Source organism: Triticum dicoccoides, chromosome 3B (genome assembly GCF_002162155.2).
Source record: "Triticum dicoccoides isolate Atlit2015 ecotype Zavitan chromosome 3B, WEW_v2.0, whole genome shotgun sequence".
In the NCBI taxonomy this organism is placed as follows: Eukaryota; Viridiplantae; Streptophyta; class Magnoliopsida; order Poales; family Poaceae; genus Triticum; species Triticum dicoccoides.
Window position 1 is genome coordinate 499,838,274 of NC_041385.1, and position 20,941 is coordinate 499,859,214.

Below are 20,941 nucleotides of genomic sequence, written 5' to 3' on the forward strand. Positions count from 1 at the left end.
AAAACAAGAAAGTAAAATATTCGATTGCACTCACCTCCCCAACAACGGCGCCAGAAAAGAGCTTTCTTGTCGGGATATGAGTGTCGCTTACCTAGCCTCCCCAACAATGGTGCCAGAAAAGAGCTTGATGTCTACTACACAACCTTCTTCTTGTAGATTCGTGTTGGGCCTACAAGCGCAGAGTTCTGTAGGCCGGTAGCAAATTTCCCTCAAGTGGATGACCTAAGGTTTATCAATCTGTGGGAGGCATAGGATGAAGATGGTCCATCTCAAACAACCCTGCAACCAAATAACAAAGAGTCTCTTGTGTCCCCAACACACCCAATACAATGGTAAATTGTATAGGTGCACTACTTCAGCGAAGAGTGATGATACGAGCATAATATGGATGGTAGATATGGGTTTTTGTAATCTGAAAATATAAAAATAGCAATGTAGCAAGTAACAAAAGTGAGCAAAAACGGTATTGTAATGCTTCGAAACAAGGCCTAGGGTTCATACTTTCACTAGTGCAAGTTCTCTTAACAAAGATAACATAACTGGATCATGTAACAATCCCTGAACGTGCAACAGAGAGTCTCTCCAAAGTCACTAATATCAGAGAACAAACGAAGATATTATTGTAGGGTACGTAACCACCTCAAAGTTATTCTTTCTGATCGATCTATTGGGCTATTCCTATAAGTGTCACAAACAACCCTAGAGTTCGTACTAAAATAACACCTTAAGGCACACATCAACCAAAACCCTAATGTCACCTAGATACCCCAATGTCACCACAAGTATCTGCGGGTTTGATTATATGATATGCATAACACAATCTCAGATTCATCTATTCAAACGAACACAAAGAACTTCATAGAGTGCCCCAAACTTTCTACCAGAGAGCCAAGACGAAAACATGTGCCACCCTATGCATAGGTTCACAAGGTCATAGAACGCGCAGGTTGATCACCAAAACATACATAAAGTGAATCAATAGACACCCCATTGTCACCACGGGTATCCCACGCAAGACATACATCAAGTGTTCTTAAATCCGTAATAGTTTTCAATCCGATAATAGTGAAACCTCAAAGATAAAACTCAATTCATCACAAAAAGGTAGAGGGGAAGAAACACCATATGATCCAACTAAAATAGCAAAGCTCGCGGTACATCAAGATCGTGCCAAATCAAGAACACTAGAGATAGAGAGAGAGAGAGAGATCAAACACATAGCTACTGGTACATACCCTCAGCCCCGAGGGTGAACTACTCCCTCCTCGTCATGAAGAGCGCCGAGATGATGAAGATGGCCACCGGTGATGGTTTGCCCCTCCGACAGGGTGGCGGAACGGGCTCCCAATTGGTTTTTCTTGGCTACAGAGGCTTGCGGCGGCGGAACTCTGGATCTAGGTTTATTTCTGGGGGTTTCTATATGTATAGGAATTTTTGGCGTCGAGAACAAGTCAGGAGGGTCCACGAGAAGCCCACAAGACCGGAGGGCGCTCCCTAGGGGGGCTCCCTCTACCCTTGTGGAGGCCTCATGGCTCTTGTGGCCCAACTCGTTTGCTTCGGGGGCTTCTTCTGGTCCATAAAAAATCACCGTAAATTTTCAGGTCAATTGGACTCCGTTTGATATTACTTTTCTGTGAAACTCAAAAACAAGGAAAAAATAGAAACTGGCACTGGGCTTTAGGTTAATAGTTGTAGGGTAACACAATAGAAAACAAAAAAATTCAGTGTAGCGAGCACGCCCAGGACCACTATGGAGACTGCATACAAGGTTTGATCTGATCCATACCGACTCAAAGCGCAGCGGAAGAAGAGTCGGTGTAGATCGTTGATGTAGATCCCCGCAACTAGGATTTACAACCTCCCAACCGCGAGGATGTACTCCCTTTCCAGACAGCCCTTCAGGAGGCGGTCGGACAGTCCCCCGGACGATGTCGCAGACAGCCCTTCGGGAGGACCGTCGAAACTCAAACGGAGACTCGGACAACCCTTCGGGAGGACACTCGAACAGCCCCTCGGGCAAAAGATCGAAACTACGATCTCTCTATGGGGTTGCACACATACGGTGTCAGCTATCCGGCAGGGCTTCGCCGTCCAGAACTAGTTCCTGCCGGAACTCAGACAGCCTTTCGGCTCTACAAAACTATTTCGCTGGGAGGGAGAGAGAAGCCAGACAAGTCATGGCATGTGTATGAGAGCAAGGGATGAAGAGATGGCAGCCCTCACCTCCTCTATTTATAGGAAAGCCAAGGTGTAGTGTGCCTCCACAATTTTACCAAAACCCCATGCATTAGGTCACACATGAGAGTGTTAAGGTCAAAATGGGATGCCATGTGGAGCTACAAGGAGCTCCACCACCCATGGCCGGCCACCCCTAGGACCCCCACCCAAATGGGGTTCCTTCCCTTCTAAGCCACTTCCTTCTAGAACTTTGACCAAGTCCAAAAAGGTGGCTCTACATAAATATCCCAAAAAGCACTTTTACTATTCATGATGACATTTTTCAGCGTCCGTTCGAACTAAAAATATTTATGTGGGCTAAGGACATTTCCAGTACCCACTAAAATAATTTTCAACGCGTTCCAAAACAATTCCGGTTTAGTTATTTTCATCTGCGAATCGCACCTGAAGTGGCTCCGGCAGTTCTAGAACATTTCCGGTTTTTATCTCAGAAAATTCCAAAAAGCTTCCAGAATGATTCTGGCACCCTCCAAGAATTACCAGACATGTTCCAAACCAATTTGACTTAATAGTATATCCCGAAACAACTTTTCGGTATCATCAAAACTTATCCGATGACCTCTCTCTGCGGTATGATTCCGCTGTCCGAAACCTTTCCGGTGATTTTCTCTCAGACTCCCTGTCTAGTATTCAGCAGATAGATGACCCTTAAGCATGTGACCCTATAGGTTCGGTGAAGTATAGATATGACTCGGAACCCCTTCCGATCAATGATCAACATCAGAGTCGCGGACACCCATATTGACCCCTATACCCACACGAATAAATATTCGAGTGAACCTCCAGTTGCAGTGAGCTATTCCTGTTGCTTCGCGATATGTCACAAACACCTGAGGTGAGATTTATTGCATCTCCGTGGATGAAAAATTTATCCACCATGCAAGTTACCTCATTACCGGTTTTGTTCTATTTTCTCGTTTCCGTGTTCTGGCATCCCAGTGATCAAATCACAAGGTGTCTGGCCAGACGATTATGGATACCGTAACACTGAGAGGGCCCGAGAATATCTCTCCATCATCAAAGGAGAAAATCCCAATCTTGAGCTATCTTGTTACTTCCCATACTTTTCCGTGAACCTGCAAGCCGCCGTAATAGCCACCCAGTTATGGATGACGTTTAATAAACCCCAAAGTTCACGAAGCAAGCACGAAGGAACTCAATACTCTCATGGTCTAAGGAATTATGCAAACATTAACTATCTCAATGATATTAACCATAAACTTGTGACGAAAGAAACTCATAGCATAACATCAATTTGGGTCGACACAAGTATTCTACCAACATCGTGCCCTCAAAATTGCCAGCATAGACATGCCTATGATCAGGAAAATAGGATCATAATGTAATACTTGATCCAGTCTTAGAGGAAAGACTAGGAATACATTTTACCGTTTAGTTTACCACATGTGCACATGGGTTTCCCTCCGAGCCTCGTGGATATTGCAGACTCGAGAATCATTGCAGTTATAGCATGGAAGCTAAACATTCATTACAAACTTTGGAGATACAAAATAACTGTTATTAATGCCTCTAGGGAATATCTCCTACAGACTCCCACTTGCACTAGAGTCATAATCCAGTTACATGGCTTCCCTAACACCAATGGCTATCAGGTGCTACTCAGGTTTTGCTCGTGGTAGAGGCTTTGTCATCGGGTCTCAAACGTTCAGATCCGTGTGAACTTTGCGTACTTTCACTAAACCCTCTTCGACATGATGTTGAATGAGTTTATATTTGCATTCAATATGTCTTATTTTATGGTGCGAACTTGGCTCCCTTGCCTGAGCTACGGTGCCACTATTATCACAATAGATCTCCACCGGGTCCTGGGCACTAGGAACCACACCAAGGTCTTCAAGAAATTGCTTGGTCCATACCGCCTCCTTGGAGGCTTCTAAAGTAGCAACATATTCCGCCTCCATCATAGAATCCTCCATAGTCTTTTGTTTAGAACTTCTCCAATCTACCGCGCCACCGTTCAATATGAGCCTGATTGAGATTTGAAGTCATCTAGGTCAGTCATGAAGCCTGCATCAGTGTAACCACTTACAATGAGCTCTTCATCACCTCTGTACACAAGGAGTAAATCCTTGGTCCTTCTGAGGTACTTAAGAATACCCTTGACTGCGGCCCAGTGTTCCAATCCTGGATCACTTTGGTACCGGCTGCTAACACGTAGCACATAGGAAATGTCCGGTCTTGTACATAGCATGGCATACATAATAGAACCAACTGCCGAGGCATATGGAACATCATTCATTTGCACTCGCTCATCGAGAGTCCGAGGACACTGATTCTTGCAAAGCACTATGCCAGGTGACATGGGGAGAAGGCCCTTCTTGGAGTTCTCCATGTTGAACCTTTTCAACACCTTGTCAATGTACGTGCTTTGGCTAAGCGCTATCAGGCGTTTTGATCTATCTCTATAGATTCAGATGCCCAATACATATGCCGCTTCGCCTAAGTATTTCATTGAAAAACTTTTCTTCAATGAGTCTTTTATTTTGCTAAGGAAATTCACATCAGTTCCAATTATTAATATGTCATCCACATACAAGATTAGAAATTCTTTTGCGCTCCCACTAAACTTCTTGTAAACACAAGATTCTTCGTCATTCCTGATGAAGCCAAATTCTTTGACCACTTCATCAAAACGAATGTTCCAGCTCCTTGACGCTTGCTTCAGACGATAAATGGCTTTATGAAGTTTGCATACCTTTCCAGCATCCTTGTGAACGACAAAACCTTCTGGCTGTATCATGTATACATACTCTTTGAGGTTTCCATTTAGGAAAGCCGTTTTGACATTGATCTGCCATATTTCATAATCAAAATAAGCAGCAATTGCTAGTAATATCCGAACAGACCTAAGCATAGCTATGGGCGAGAAAGTCTCGTTGTAGTACACTCCTGGAACTTGCGTGAACCCTTTCGCGACAAGTCTAGCTTTGTGGATAGTAATGTTACCATCCGCGTCCGTCTTCCTTTTGAAAATCCATTTACAACCAATCAGCTTTACGCCTTCTGGAAGTTCTTCCAAGTTCCAAACTTGGTTTTCGTACATGGATTCCATTTCAAATTTCATGGCCTTGTGCCATTCCTTTGAGCCGGGCCCCGCCATCGCCTCCTTGTAGTGCGCAGGTTCATCATCTTCCTTGTGTGCCAACCCCTAGGCATAGGTTCACAAGGACACAAAACCCGCAAGTTGATCACCAAAACATACATCAAGTGAATCAATAGAACACCCCATTGTCACCACGGGTATCCCACGCAAGACATACATCAAGTGTTCTCAAATCCATAATAGTATTCAATCCGATAATAGTGAAACCTCAAAGGTAGAACTTAATTCATCACAAGAAGGTAGAAGGGGAGAAACTCCATATGATCCAACTATAATAGCAAAGCTCACAGTACATCAAGATTGTGCAAAATCAAGAACACGATAGAGAGATAAAGAGAGAGAGAGATCAAATACATAGCTACTAGTACATACCCTCAGCCCCGAGGGTGAACTAGTCCCTCCTCGTCATGGAGAGCGCGGGGATGATGAAGATGGCCAACGGTGATGGTTTCCCCATCCGAGAGGGTGCCAGAACGGGCTCCAGATTGGTTCTTCGTGGCTACAAAGGCTTGCAGCGACGAAACTCCCGATCTAGGTTTATTTCTGGGGGTTTCTATATTTATAGGAATTTTTGGCGCCGAGAACAAGTCAGGGGGTCCATGATACTTCTCCAACGTATCTATAATTTATGAAGCATTCATGCTATTATATTATCTGTTTTGGATGATTATGGGCTTTATTATACACTTTTATTTTATTTTTGGGACTAACCTATTAACCGGAGGCCCATCCCATATTGCTGTTTTCTTGCCTATTTCAGTGTTTCAAAGAAAAGGAATATCAAACGGAGTCCAGATGGAATGAAACCTTCGGGAAAGTTATTTTTGGAACGGAAGCAATCCAGGGGACTTGGAGTGCACTTAAGGGAAGCTTCGAGGTGGCCATGAGGCAGGGAGGCGCGCCCACCGCCCATGGGTGCGCCCCCACCCTCGTGGGCCCCTCGTGGCTCCCTTGACCGACTTCTTTGGCCTATATATCTCCATATACCCTAAAAACATTTGGGAACACAATAAATCTCCATATATCTCTATAGCACCCAACCAGAGGGGGAATCCATCACCGGTAGCCATCTTCATCATCCCGATGCTCTCCATGACGAGGAGGGAGTAGTTCACCCTTGGGGCTGAGGGTATGTACCAGTAGCTATGTGTTTGATCTCTCTCTCTCTCTCTCTCTCTCTCTCGTGTTCTTGAGGTGATACGATCTTGATGTATCACGAGCTTTGCTATCGTAGTTGGATCTTATGATGTTTCTCCCCCTCTACTCTCTTGTAATGCATTGAGTTTTCCCTTTGAAGTTATCTTATCAAATTGAGTCTTTAAGGATTTAAGAACACTTGATGTATGTCTTGCCGTGCTTATCTGTGGTGACAACGGGATATTCACGTGATCTACTTGATGTATGTTTTGGTGATCAACTTGCGGGTTCAGCGACCTTGTGAACTTATGCATATGGGTTGGCACACGTTTTCGTCTTGACTCTCCGGTATTTGGGGCACTCTTTGAAGTACTTTGTGTTGGTTGAATAGATGAATTTGAGATTGTGTGATGCATATCATATAATCATGCCCACGGATACTTGAGGTGACAATGGAGTATCTAGGTGACATTAGGGTTTTTGTTGATTTGTGTCTTAAGGTGTTATTCTAGTATGAACTCTATGATAGATTGAATGGAAAGAATAGCTTCATGTTATTTTACTACGGACTCTTGAATGGATAAAACAGAAAGGATAACTTTGAGGTGGTTTCATACCCTAGCATAATCTCTTCGTTTGTTCTCCGCTATTAGTGGCTTTGGAGTGACTCTTTGTTGCATGTTGAGGGATAGTTATGTGATCCAATTATGTTATTATTGTTGAGAGAACTTGCACTAGTGAAAGTATGAACCTTAGGCCTTGTTTCCTAGCATTGCAATACCATTTACGCTCACTTTTATCATTAGTTACCTTGCTGTTTTTATATTTTCAGATTACAAAAACCTATATCAACCATCCATATTGCACTTGTATCACCATCTCTTCACCGAACTAGTGCACCTATACAATTTACCATTGTTTTGGGTGTGTTGGGAGACTCTTTGTTATTTGGTTGCAGGGTTGTTTGAGAGAGACCATCTTCATCCTACGCCTCCCATAGATTGATAAACCTTAGGTCATCCACTTGAGGGAAATTTGCTACTGTCCTACAAACCTCTACACTTGGAGGCCCAACAACGTCTACAAGAAGAAGGTTGTGTAGTAGACATCAAGCTCTTTTTCTGGCGCCATTGCCGGGGAGGTGAGTGCTTGAAGGTATATCTTTATATCTTGCAATTGCATATTTTTGTTTCTTGTTTTATCACTAGTTTAGTCTATAAAAGAAAAACTACAAAAAAATGGAATTGAGTTTGTCTCATACGCTTCATCTTTTTAATATCTTTCGTGAGAATGATGGAAAGGAAAATTGTGCTCAAGTGCTAGAAGAAGAAGTCTATAAAATGTTTGGCATAAAATATTTGAATGATGAGCATGATTGTAATGTTGTTAGTATGAATTCCTCGAATATCCATGATGCTAATGATATGCAAAGCCACAAGCTTGGGGATGCTATGTTTGATGAATATGATATTTTTTGTCCCCCAAGTTTTGATGAGAAAATTTATTATGATGAAAGCATGCCTCCTATTATGATGATTATTGTGATGATACGTAGGCTATAAAGAATAATGATAACCATGAAACTTGTCATCTTGATTTTAGTTTTCAATTGGATTATGCCTCACATGATAGTTATTTTGTTGAGTTTGCTCCCACTACTATCCATAAGAATAAATTTGCTTATGTGGAGAGTAATAAAAAGTCTATGCTTGTAGATCATGAAAAGAATGCTTTAGGTGCTGGTTATATGGTTGAATTAATTCATGATGCTACTGAAAATTATTATGAGAGAGGAACATATGCTTGTAGGAATTGCAATAATATCAAGTTTCCTCTCTATGTGTTGAAAATCTTGAAGCTATGCTTGTTTTGCCTTCCTATGCTAGTTGATTATTGTTCCCATAAGTTGTTTGGTCACAAAATCCCTATGCATAGGAAGTGGGTTAGGCTTAAATGTGCTAGTCATATTCTTCATGATGCTTTCCTTATGTTCCAATTCTTATCTTTTATGTGAGCATCATTGAAATCATCATGCCCAGCTAGGGGCGTTAAACGTTAGCGCTTGTTGGGAGGCAACCCAATTTATTTTTGTTCCTTACTTTTTGTTCCTATTTAGTAATAAATAATTCATCTAGCCTCTGTTTATATGTGGTTTCATGTTTTAATTAGTGTTTGTGCCAAGTAGAACCTTTGGGAAGACTTGGGTGAAGTCTTTATGATCTTGCTGTAAAAAACAGAAACTTTAGCGCTCACGAGATTAGCTGCCATTTTTTAATGGAGAGTGATTTTAGGTTGATTATTTTTGCAGATGATTAATAGAAAAATTCCTCAGGTCCACCAATTTATTTAATAATTTTTTGGGGTCCATAAGTATAAGTTTGATAAAGATTACTACATACTGTTCTGTTTTTGACAGATTCTGTTTTCTATGTGTTGTTTGCTTATTTTGATGAATCTATGAGTAGTATCGGAGGGTATGAACCATAGAGAAGTTGGAATACAATAGGTTTAACACCAATATGAATTCAGAATGAGTTCACAACAGTACCTAAGTGGTGGTTTTATTTTCTTATACTAACGGAGCTTATGAGTTTTGTGTTGTGAAGTTTTCAAGTTTTGGGTAAAGATTCGATGGACTACGGAATAAGGAGTGGCAAGAGCCTAAGCTTGGGGATGCCCAAGGCACCCCAATCTTTCGAGATTTAGGAAACCGAGATATAAAAGGAATAAAGGAGACACAAAAGCTCAAGCTTGGGGATGACCAAGGCACCCCAAGATAATATTTCGAGAAGTCTCAAGCATCCAAGCTTGGGGATGCCCCGGTAGGCATCCCGCCTTTCTTCTTCAACAATTATCGGTTAGTATCGGTTGAACCTAAGTTTTTGCTTCTTAAAATGAGTCATTCTATCCTTGCAATGCCATTTTCTTTTGTTTTGCTTGTTGTTTGAATAAAATACCAAGATCTGAAATTCTTAAATGAGAGAGAGTCTTCACATAGCTACATAATTATTTAACTACTCATTGATCTTCACTTATATCTTTTTGGAGTAGTTTGTCATTTACTCGTGTGCTTCACTTATATCCTATGAGTAAATGGTTGAATGAGTTGAATGTCATAAATCTGAAATTATATATGTTTCATATGCTTACCCCGTTGGGAGTAATGACTTCACATCTAAGAAGTAGAGGTAGTAAATTTATTGAAGGTTAGCAAGCATTGTATTGGTCACTTAAACAATTCATGAAATAATATTGAAGTAAGAGAGATTTCACATATAAATATACTATCTTAGACATCTTCTATGATTGTGAGCCCCATTAACTATTTTCAAACCTGAGCAAATTAGTTGAAGTTGGACAAGGAAGACAATGTAATGAGTTATGCTTGGGTGTATTTGTATAGAAGTAATATTGTTATAGATCCTACAACATGTGGTGCTTGCTATTTAGAATCCTTTGCTAGCCAAAATATTTGTACTAAGCGGGAATACTGCTTGTGCATCCAAATCCCTTGAACCAAATTTCTTCCATGAGTGTCCACCATATCTACCAATATGCGGTATTTACCTGCCGTTCCAAGTTAATTTGCATGTGCCTAACTCTAAACCTTCAAATAATAATCTGTTTTGTATGCCTGAATCGCTCATGTAGCGACTACGGGCTGTCAGTATCTTCCATGCTAGGTGGGTTATTCTCACGATGGGTGGACTCTGCTCATCATTCACGAGAAAAATGGCTAGTAACTGGGATGCCCAGTCCCATGATCAAAATATCAAAGTCAAATAAAAAATAATTGCAAACAAAACTCCCCCAGGATTGATGTTAGTTGGAGGCACCCGTTGTTTCGGTCAAGCCATAGATTGATGATTGTTGGTGGAGGAGGAGTAAAAAATTTCCCATTCTGTTGGGGAACCGCCTATAATGTATGTAGTATGGAACATATTGCGAACTCTTGGTTGTTATGTTGACAATGAAAGCATACCTCTCAAAATTATTTCCATCTCTATTTCAAAATCGAGCTCTGGCACCTCTGCAAATCCCTGCTTCCCTCTGCGAAGGGCCTATCTTTTACTTTTATGCAAGAGTCAATAGTATTCCTTCTCATTCCTACCTATTCTTTAGTTGGCAAGCATCGTGTGTTGGGGAAAGATCTAAGCATATATGGCCATGCAAATATATTTGATCATGAATTATTATTGTTGACAATTATCTATATGATAAGTGAGTTGGGAGGCGAAACACTAAGCCCCTATCTTTCTCTGTGTTCGATGGATACTATTTGTTCTAAGAATATGCTTTGAGTGGTAGCAATCATGGAAGACTATATGATAGTTGAGTATGTGGAGTATGGTAAATCAAAGCTCTGACATAGACCCTTCTTGAAAATAAGATGAATTGCAATTGTTTGATGACTGAGAATGAAGTTTTCTAGTTTTCAAGAAAGTTTATGGTCTATGCTTTAACATGTGAATAACTTGTTACTTGATCTTGAGAAGTTTTATGAGATGAACTACTATTATGACATATAATCATGCTAGAAAAGGTGATTGAAATTATCATTGATCAAACTTGTGCACCTGCTAGCATTCACACTTCATAAGTTCTTTCTTTTATCATTTACCTACTCGAGGATGAGCAGGAATTAAGCTTGGGGATGCTGATATGTCTCCAACGCATCTATAATTTATGAAGCAGTCATGCTATTATATTATCTGTTTTGGATGATTATGGGCTTTATTATACACTTTTACATTATTTTTGGGACTAACCTATTAACCGGAGGCCCAGTCCATATTGCTTTTTTCTTGCCTATTTTAGTGTTTCAAAGAAAAGGAATATCAAACGGAGTCCAAACGGAATGAAACCTTCGGGAAAGTTATTTTTGGAACGGAAGCAATCCAGGGGACTTGGAGTGCACGTAAGGGAAGCTTCGAGGTGGCCACAAGGCAGGGAGGCACGCCCACCTTCCCTAGGCACGCCCCCACCCTCGTGGGCCCCTAGTGGCTCCCCTGACCGACTTCGTTTGCCTATATATCTCCATATACCCTAAAAACATCGGGGAACATAATAGATCGGGAGTTCCACCGCCGCAAGCCTCTGTAGCCACCAAAAACCAATCGGGACCCTGTTCCGGCACCCTGCCGGAGGGGGAATCCATCATCGATGGCCATCTTCATCATCCCGGCGCTCTCCATGACTAGGAGGGAGTAGTTCACCCTCGGGGCTGAGGGTATGTACCATTAGCTATGTGTTTGATCTCTCTCTCTTGTTCTTGAGGTGATACGATCTTGATGTATCGCGAGCTTTGCTATTGTAGTTGGATCTTATGATGTTTCTCCCCCTCTACTCTCTTGTAATGGATTGAGTTTTCCCTTTGAAGTTATCTTATCAGAGTCTTTAAGGATTTGAGAACACTTGATGTATGTCTTGCCGTGCTTATCTGTAGTGACAATGGGATATTCACGTGATCTACTTGATGCATGTTTTGGTGATCAACTTGCGGGTTCAGTGACCTTGTGAACTTATGCATAGGGGTTGGCACACGTTTTTGCTTGACTCTCCGGTAGAAACTTTGGGGCACTCTTTGAAGTACTTTGTGTTGGTTGAATAGATGAATCTGAGATTGTGTGATGCATATCGTATAATCATGCCCACGGATACTTGAGGTGACAATGGAGTATCTAGGTGACATTACGGTTTTGGTTGATTTGTGCCTTAAGGTGTTATTCTAGTATGAACTCTATGATAGATTGAATGGAAAGAATAGCTTCATGTTGTTTTACTATGGACTCTTGAATGCATAGAACAGAAAGGATAACTTTGAGGTGGTTTCGTACCCTACCATAATCTCTTCGTTTGTTCTCCGCTATTAGTGGCTTTGGATTGACTTTTTGTTGCATGTTGAGGGATAGTTATGTGATCCAATTATGTTATTATTGTTGAGAGAACTTGCACTAGTGAAAGTATGAACCTTAGGCCTTGTTTCCTAGCATTGCAATACCATTTACGCTCACTTTTATCATTAGTTACCTTGCTGTTTTTGTATTTTCAGATTACAAAAACCTATATCTACCATCCATATTGCACTTGTATCACCATCTGTTCGCCGAACTAGTGCACCTATACTATTTACCATTGTTTTGGGTGTGTTGGGGACACAAGAGACTCTTTGTTATTTGGTTGCAGGGTTGTTTGAGAGAGGCTATCTCCATCCTACGCCTCCCACGGATTGATAAACCTTAGGTCATCCACTTGAGGGAAATTTGCTACTGTCCTACAAACCTCTGCACTTGGAGGCCCAACAACGTCTACAAGAAGAAGGTTTTGTAGTAGACATCAGTCCACGAGGAGCCCACAAGACCGGAGGGCGCGCCCTAGGGGGGTGTCATGCCCTCCACCCTTGTGAAGGCCCCGTGGCTCTTCTGGCCCAACTCTTTTGCTTCGGGAGCTTCTTTTGGTCCATAAAAAATCACTGTAAATTTTCAGGTCAATTGGACTCCGTTTGATATTCCTTTTCTGTGAAACTCAAAAACAAGGAAAAAAAAGAAACTGCCGCTGGGCTCTAGGTTAATAGGTTAGTCCCAAAAAAAATATAAAATAGCATATAAATGCATATAAAACATTCAATATGGATAATATAATAGCATGGAACAATAAAAAATAATATATATGTTGGAGACGTATCAAGCATCCCCAAGCTTAATTCCTGCTCGTCCTCGAGTAGGTAAATGATAAAAACAGAATTTTTGATGTGGAATGATAGCAAGTGCACAAGTTTGATCAAAGATAATTTCAATCACTTTTTCTAGCATCATTGTATATCATAACAATAGCTCATATCATAAAACTTCTCATGATCAAGTAGCTAGCTATTCACATGTTAAAACGTAGACCATAAACTTTCTTGAAAACTAACAAACTATGTTCTCAGTCATCAAACAATTGCAATTCATCTTATTTTTAGGAAGGGTCTATGTAAGAGCTTTGATTTAGCAAATCCCACATACTCAACTCTCATATAGTCTTCCATGATTGCTACCACTCAAAGCATAATTTTAGAACAAATAGCATCCATTGAACACAAAGATAGATAGGGGCTTAATGTTTTGCCTCCCAACTTATTTGTCATATATATAATTGTCAACAATAATAATTCATGATCAAATATATTTGAATGGCCATATATGCTTAGATCTTTCCCCATCACATGATGCTTGCCAACTAAAGAGTAGGTTGGAATGAGAAGGAATACTACTGACTCTTGCATAAAAGTAAAAGATAGGCCCTTCGCAGAGGGAAGTAGGGATTTGCAGAGGTGCCAGAGCTCAAAGCTTTTAAAACAGAGATGGAAATAATTTTGAGAGGTATGCTTTCATTGTCAACATAACAACCAAGAGTTCTCACTATCTTCCATGCTAGACACATTATAGGCAGTTCCCAAATAGAATGGTAAAGTTTTTACTCCCCCACCACCAACAAGCACATTCCACGGCTGGTCCGAAACAATAGGTACCGTCCAACTATCAACAATCCCGGGGGAGTTTTGTTTGTAATTATATTTGATTTTATTTGAGCATGGAACTGGGCATCCTGGTTACCAACCATTTTCCCGTGAATAAGGAGCGGATTCAACTCATCATGAGAATAACTCACCTAGCATGGAAGATACTGACAGCCCCTAGTTGCTACATGAGCGATTCTGGTATACAAAACAAATTATTTTTTTGAAGGTTTAGAGTTTGGCACATGCAAATTTACTTGGAACGGCAGGTAAATACCGCATATAGGTAGATATGGAGGACACTCGTGGAAGAAACTTGGTTCAAGGATTTTGGATGCACGAGCAGTATTCTCGCTTAGTACAGAAATTTTGGCTAGCAAAAGATTCTAAAAAGCAAGCACCACATGTTGGAGTGTCCATAACAATATAACTTCTATACAAATATACCCAAACATAACTCATTAAGTTGTCTTCCTTGTCCAAACTCAACTAAGTTGATCAAGTTTGAAAATAATTAATGGGGTTCACAATCATAGAAGATGTCCAAGATGGTATATTTGTATGTGAAATCTCTCTTCCTTCAATATTCTTTCATGAATTGTTTAAGTGACCAATACTATGTTTGCTAACTTCCAACAAATTTACCACCTCTACTTCTTTTATGTGAAGTCATTACTCCCCATTGTATAAGCATATGAAACATATATAAATTCGGATTTATGATATTTGATTCATTCAACCATTTACTCATGGGATATAAGTGAAGCACGAGAGTAAAGGACAAACTACTCCAAAAAGATATAAGTGAAGATCAATGAGTAGTTAAATAATTATGTAGCTATGTGAGGACTCTCTCTTATTTAAGTATTTCAGATCTTAATATTTTATTCAAAACAGCAAGCAAAACAAAATAAAATGACATTGCAAGGATAGCACATATCATGTGAAGAAGCAAAAACTTAGGCTCAACCAAAAACTGACCGATAGTTGTTGAAGAAGAAAGGTGGGATGCCAACCGGGGCATCCCCAAGCTTAGATGGTTGAGACTTCTTGAAATATTAATTAGGGATGCCCAAGCTTGAGCTTTTGTGTCTCCTGAATTCCTCTCATATCACAGTTTCCCCAAATCTAAAAAACTTCATCCACACAAAACTCAACAAGAACTCGTGAGATAAGTTAGTATAAATCAATGCAAAACCTTATAATTCTCTACTGTAGCAAATCACTAAAATTATTATTTGATATTTCCTACTAAATGCCTCTGCATATTTAATATTCCTATCCTCAAATAGAATCATTAAACAGGCAAACATAACAACATCTGTCTAAATAGAACAGTTTGTAAAGAATGCAAGAGGAATCACACTTCCCTAAGTCCAAAAATTCTGAAAAATTACCACACTGTAGAAAATTTGTTGTATCTTACTATGTAAAAATTTCAAGATTTTATCATGTTATGACAATTCACCAATATTCAAAACATAACAGCAACATATAGACTTGGAAAATAAGCATGGTAAAGGCTATACTTGCCTTTTTTTATTGAACTAAAAGATATAAAACATGTCTCTGAATAAAGGAAAGAAAATATAAACAAACGAAAATGACGCTCCAAGCAAAACACATATTATGTGGTGAATAAAAATATAGCCTCAAGTAAATTTACTGATAGACGAAGAAGAAAGGGGGGATGCCATCCAGGCATCCCCTGGCTTAGTTGCTTGGGTATTCCTTGAATATTATCTGGGGGTGCCTTGGGCATCCCAAAGCTTAGGCTCTTGCCACTCCTTATTCCATAGTCCATCGAAACTTCAATCAAAACTTGAAAACTTCACAACACAAAACTCAACACAAAACTCATAAGCTCCGTTAGTGTAATAAAGCAAATCAGCACTTAGGTATTGTTGTGAACTCATTCTAAATTTATATTGGTGGTGTATATACAGTATTACAACTTCTCAATGGTTCATACCCTTCGATACTACTCATAGATTCATCAAAATAAGCAAACAACACATGGAAAACAGAATCTGTCAAAAACAAAACAATCTATAATAATCTGGAAAGGTTCCATACTCCTGTAACCCAAAAAATTCTGAAAAATTAGGAAAACGTAGGAAATGTGTATATCAATCATGTGTAAAATATTCAGATCAAAATAACGTTCCAGTGGATTTGCAAAATTCCTGGACTGGGAGCAAAAGTTTCTGTTTTCGCACAAAATCAAGTCAACTATCATCCACACTATCCGAAAGGCTTTACTCGGCACTTTATTGGAACAAAAGCTAAAAAATATGATTACTACAGTATATTAATCATGTGAACACACAAAAACAGTAGGGTAAATATTGGATTGTCTCCCAACAAGCGCTTTTCTTTAATGCCTTTCTAGCTAGGCATGATAATTTCAATGATGCTCACATAAAAGATAAGAATTGAAACATAATGGGAGCATCATGAAGCATATGACTAACAAATTTAAGTCTAACCCACTTCCTATGCATAGGGATTCTGTGAGCAAACAATTTATGGGAGCAAGAATCAACTAGCATATAGGAAGGCAAAACAAGCATAACTTCAAGATTTTCATCACATAGAGAGGAAACTTGATAGTATTGCAATTCCTACAAGCATATATTCCTCCCTCATAATAATTTTCAGTAGCATCATGAATGAATTCACCAATATAACTATCACATAAAGCATTCTTTTCATGATCCACAAGCATAGAAATTTTATTACTCTCCACATAAGCAAATTTCTTCTCATGAATAATAGTGGGAGCTGATACGTCTGCAACATATCTCTATTTTTTTATTGTTCCACGCTATTATATTACCCGTTTTGGATGTTTATGGGCTTTACTTTACACTTTTATATCATTTTTGGGACTAACCTACTAACTGGAGGCCCAACCCATATTGCTGTTTTTTTGCCTATTTGAGTGTTTCGAAGAAAAGGAATATCAAACAGAGTCCAAACAAAATGAAACCTTCGTGGGAGTTATTTTTGGAATGGAAGCAGTCTAGGAGACTTGGATTTGAAGTTAGGGAATCTTCAAGGTGGCCACGAGGCAGGGAGGCGCGCTATACCCCCTGGGCGCGCCCCCACCCTCATGGGCCCCTCGTACCCCCCTGACCGACTTCTTTCGCCTATATATGTCCATATACCCTAAAAAAATCGAGGGGCACAATAGATCGGGAGTTCCGCCACCGCAAGCCTCTGTAGGCACCAAAAACCAATCGGGACCCTGTTCCGGCACCCTGCCGGAGGGGGGATCCCTCACCGGTGGCCATCTTCATCATCTCGGCGCTCTCCATGACGAGGAGGAAGTAGTTCACCCTCAGGGCTGAGGGTATGTACCAGTAGCTATGTGTTTGATCTCTCTCTCGTGTTCTTGATTTGGCACGATCTTGATGTACAGCGAGCTTTGCTATTATAGTTGGCTCTTATGATGTTTCTCCCCCTCTATTCTCTTGTAATGGATTGAGTTTTCCCTTTGAAGTTATCTTATCGGATTGAGTCTTTAAGGATTTGACAAAACTTGATGTATGTCTTGTCGTGCTTATCTGTGGTGACAATGGGATATTCACGTGATCTACTTGATGTATGTTTTGGTGATCAACTTTCGGGTTCAATGAACTTATGCGTAGTGGTTGGCACATGTTTTCGTCTTGACTCTCCGGTAGAAACTTTGGGGCACTCTTTGAAGTTCTTTGTGTTGGTTGAATAGATGAATCTGAGATTGTGTGATGCATATCGTATAATCATACCCACGGATACTTGAGGTGACATTGGAGTATCTAGGTGACACTAGGGTTTTGGTTGATCTGTTTCTTAAGGTGTTATTCTAGTACGAACTATATGATAGATCGAAAGGAAAGAATAGCTTCGTGTTATTTTACTACGAACTCTTGAATAGATCGATCAGAAAGGAAAACTTTGAGCTGGTTTCATACCCTACAATAATCTCTTCGTTTGTTCTCCGCTATTAGTGACGTTGGAGTGACTCTTTGTTGCATGTTGAGGTATAGTTATATGATCCAGTTATGTTATTATTGTTGAGAGAACTTGCACTAGTGAAAGTATGAACCTTAGGACTTGTTTCCTAGCATTGCAATACCGTTTACGCTCACTTTTATCATTAGTTACCTTGCTGTTTTTATAATTTCAGATTACAAATACTCATATCTACCATCCATATTGCATTTGTATCACCATCTCTTCGCCGAACTAGTGCGCCTATACAATTTACCATTGTATTGGGTGTGTTGAGGACACAAGAGACTTTTTGTTATTTGGTTGCAGGGTTGTTTGAGAGAGTCCATCTTCATCCTACGCCTCCCACGGATTGATAAACCTTAGGTCATCGACTTGAGGGTAATTTGCTACTGTCCTACAAACCTCTGCACTTGGAGGCCCAACAACGTCTACAAGGAGAAGGTTGCATAGTAGACATCAAGCTCTTTTCTGGCACTGTTGCCGGGGAGGTTAGGGCTTGAAGGTATATCTTTTGATCTTGCAATTGAATCCTTTTGTTTCTTGTTTTATCACTAGTTTAGTCTATAATAGAAAACTACAAAAAAAATGGAATTGAGTTTGTCTCATACGCTTCATCTTTTTAATGTATTTTGTGAAAATGATGGTAAGGAAAATTGTGCTCAAGTGCTAGAAGAAGAAGTCTATAAAATGTTTGGCATAAAATATTTGAATGATGAGCATGATTGCAATGTTGTTAGTATGAATTCCTTTAATATCCATGATGCTAATGATATGCAAAGCCACAAGCTTGGGGAAGCTATGTTTTATGAAGATGATATTTTTAGTCCCCCAAGTTTTGATGAGCAAATTTATTATGATGAAAGCATGCCTCCTATTTATGATGATTATTGTGATGATACGTATTCTATAAAGAATAATGATAACCATGAAACTTGTCATCATTATTTTAGTTTTCAATTGGATTATGCCTCACATGATAATTATTTTGTTGAGTTTGCTCCCACTATTATTCATGAGAGGAAATTTGCTTATGTGAAGAGTAATAAAAATTATATGCTTGTAGATCATGAAAAGAATGCTTTAGGTGCTGGTTATATGGTTGAATTCATTCATGATGGTACTGAAAATTATTATGAGAGAGGATCATGTGCTTCTACATATTGCGATAATATCAAGTTCCCTCTCTATGTGTTGAAAATCTTGAAGATTTGCTTGTTTTACCTTCCTATGCTAGTTGATTATTGTTCCCATAAGTTGTTTGCTCACAAAATCCCTATGCATAGGAAGTGGGTTAGACTTAAATGTGCTAGTTATATGCTTCATGATGCTCCCCTTATGTTTCAATTCTTATCTTTTATATGAGCATCATTGAAATCATCATGCCTAGCTAGGGGCGTTAAACGTTAGCGCTTGTTGGGAGGCAACCCAATGTTATTTTTGTTCCTTGCTCTTTGTTCCTATTTAGTAATAAATAATTCATCTAGCCTCTGTTTAGATGTGTTTTTATGTTTTAATTAGTGTTTGTGCCAAGTAGAACCTTTGGGAAGACTTGGGTGAAGTCTATGCGATCTTGGTGTAAAAAACGGTAACTTTTGTGGTCACGAGATTAGCTCCATTATTTACTGGAGAGTTCTTTTAGGTTGATTCTTTTTGCATATGATTAATAGGAAAACTCCTTGGGTCCACCAATGTATTTTAGAATTTTTGGATTTACAAAAGTATTCGAATGATACAGATTACTACAGACTGTTCTGTTTTTGACAGATTCTGTTTTCTATGTGTTGTTTGCTTATTTTGATGAATCTATGAGTAGTATCGGTGGCTATGAACCATACAGAAGTTGGAATACAGTATTATATTACACCAATATGAATTTAGAATGAGTTCACAACAGTACTGTCACGCCCAATATGCGATACTATCCTAAAGAGACTCGAAGGTCTCACCAAGGATAGAACCACATATTGAAATGCTTTTGCAAGGTGGATATCATTACATCAACATTACATAATAGATGGGGATACATACATAAGGCATACAATGCCACACGAATACAACATCATCATACATAAGAGCATCATCCGACTACGGATGAAACACAAACAGAAAATCAAACGACATCCACCCTGCTAGCCCAGGCTGTCGACCTGGAACCTATCCCCTGATCGAAGAAGCAGAAGAAGAACTCAACACAAGCAAGCATCGCTCTCGCATCATGATCATCGCATAACCTGTACCTGCAACTGTTGTTGTAGTAATCTGTGAGCCACGAGGACTCAGCAATCCCATTACCATGGGTATCAAGACTAGCAAAGCTTAAAGGGAAATGAAGGGGTAAAGTAGTGAGGCTGCAGCAGCGACTAAGCATATATGGTGGCTAACATACGCAAATAAGAGCGAGAAGAGAGCAAAAGGAACGGTCCTGAAGCTAGCAATGATCAAGAGGTGATCCTGAACTCCTACTTACGTCAAACATAACCCAAAATTGTGTTCACTTCCCGGACTCCGCCGAAAAGAGACCATCATGGCTACACACACGGTTGATGCGTTTTAATCGGATATGGTGTCAAGTTATCTACAACCGGACATTAACAAATTCCCATCTGCCCATAACCGCGGGCACGGCTTTCCAAAGTTTAAACCCTGCAGGGGTGTCCCAACTTAGCCCATGATAAGCTCTCGCGATCAATGAAGGATATACCTTCTCCCAGGAAGACCCGATTAGACTCGGAATGCCGGCTTACAAGACATTTCGACAATGGTAAAACAAGACTAGCAAGACCGCCCGATGTGCCGACAATCCCGATAGGAGCTGCACATATCTCGTTCTCAGGGCAACACCGGATGAGCAATCCGTACAACTAAAACCAGACCTCAAGTTTCCCTGAGGGAGCGCTGCAAAGGGCTCTAGTTCGGACCAACACTTAGACAAGCATTGG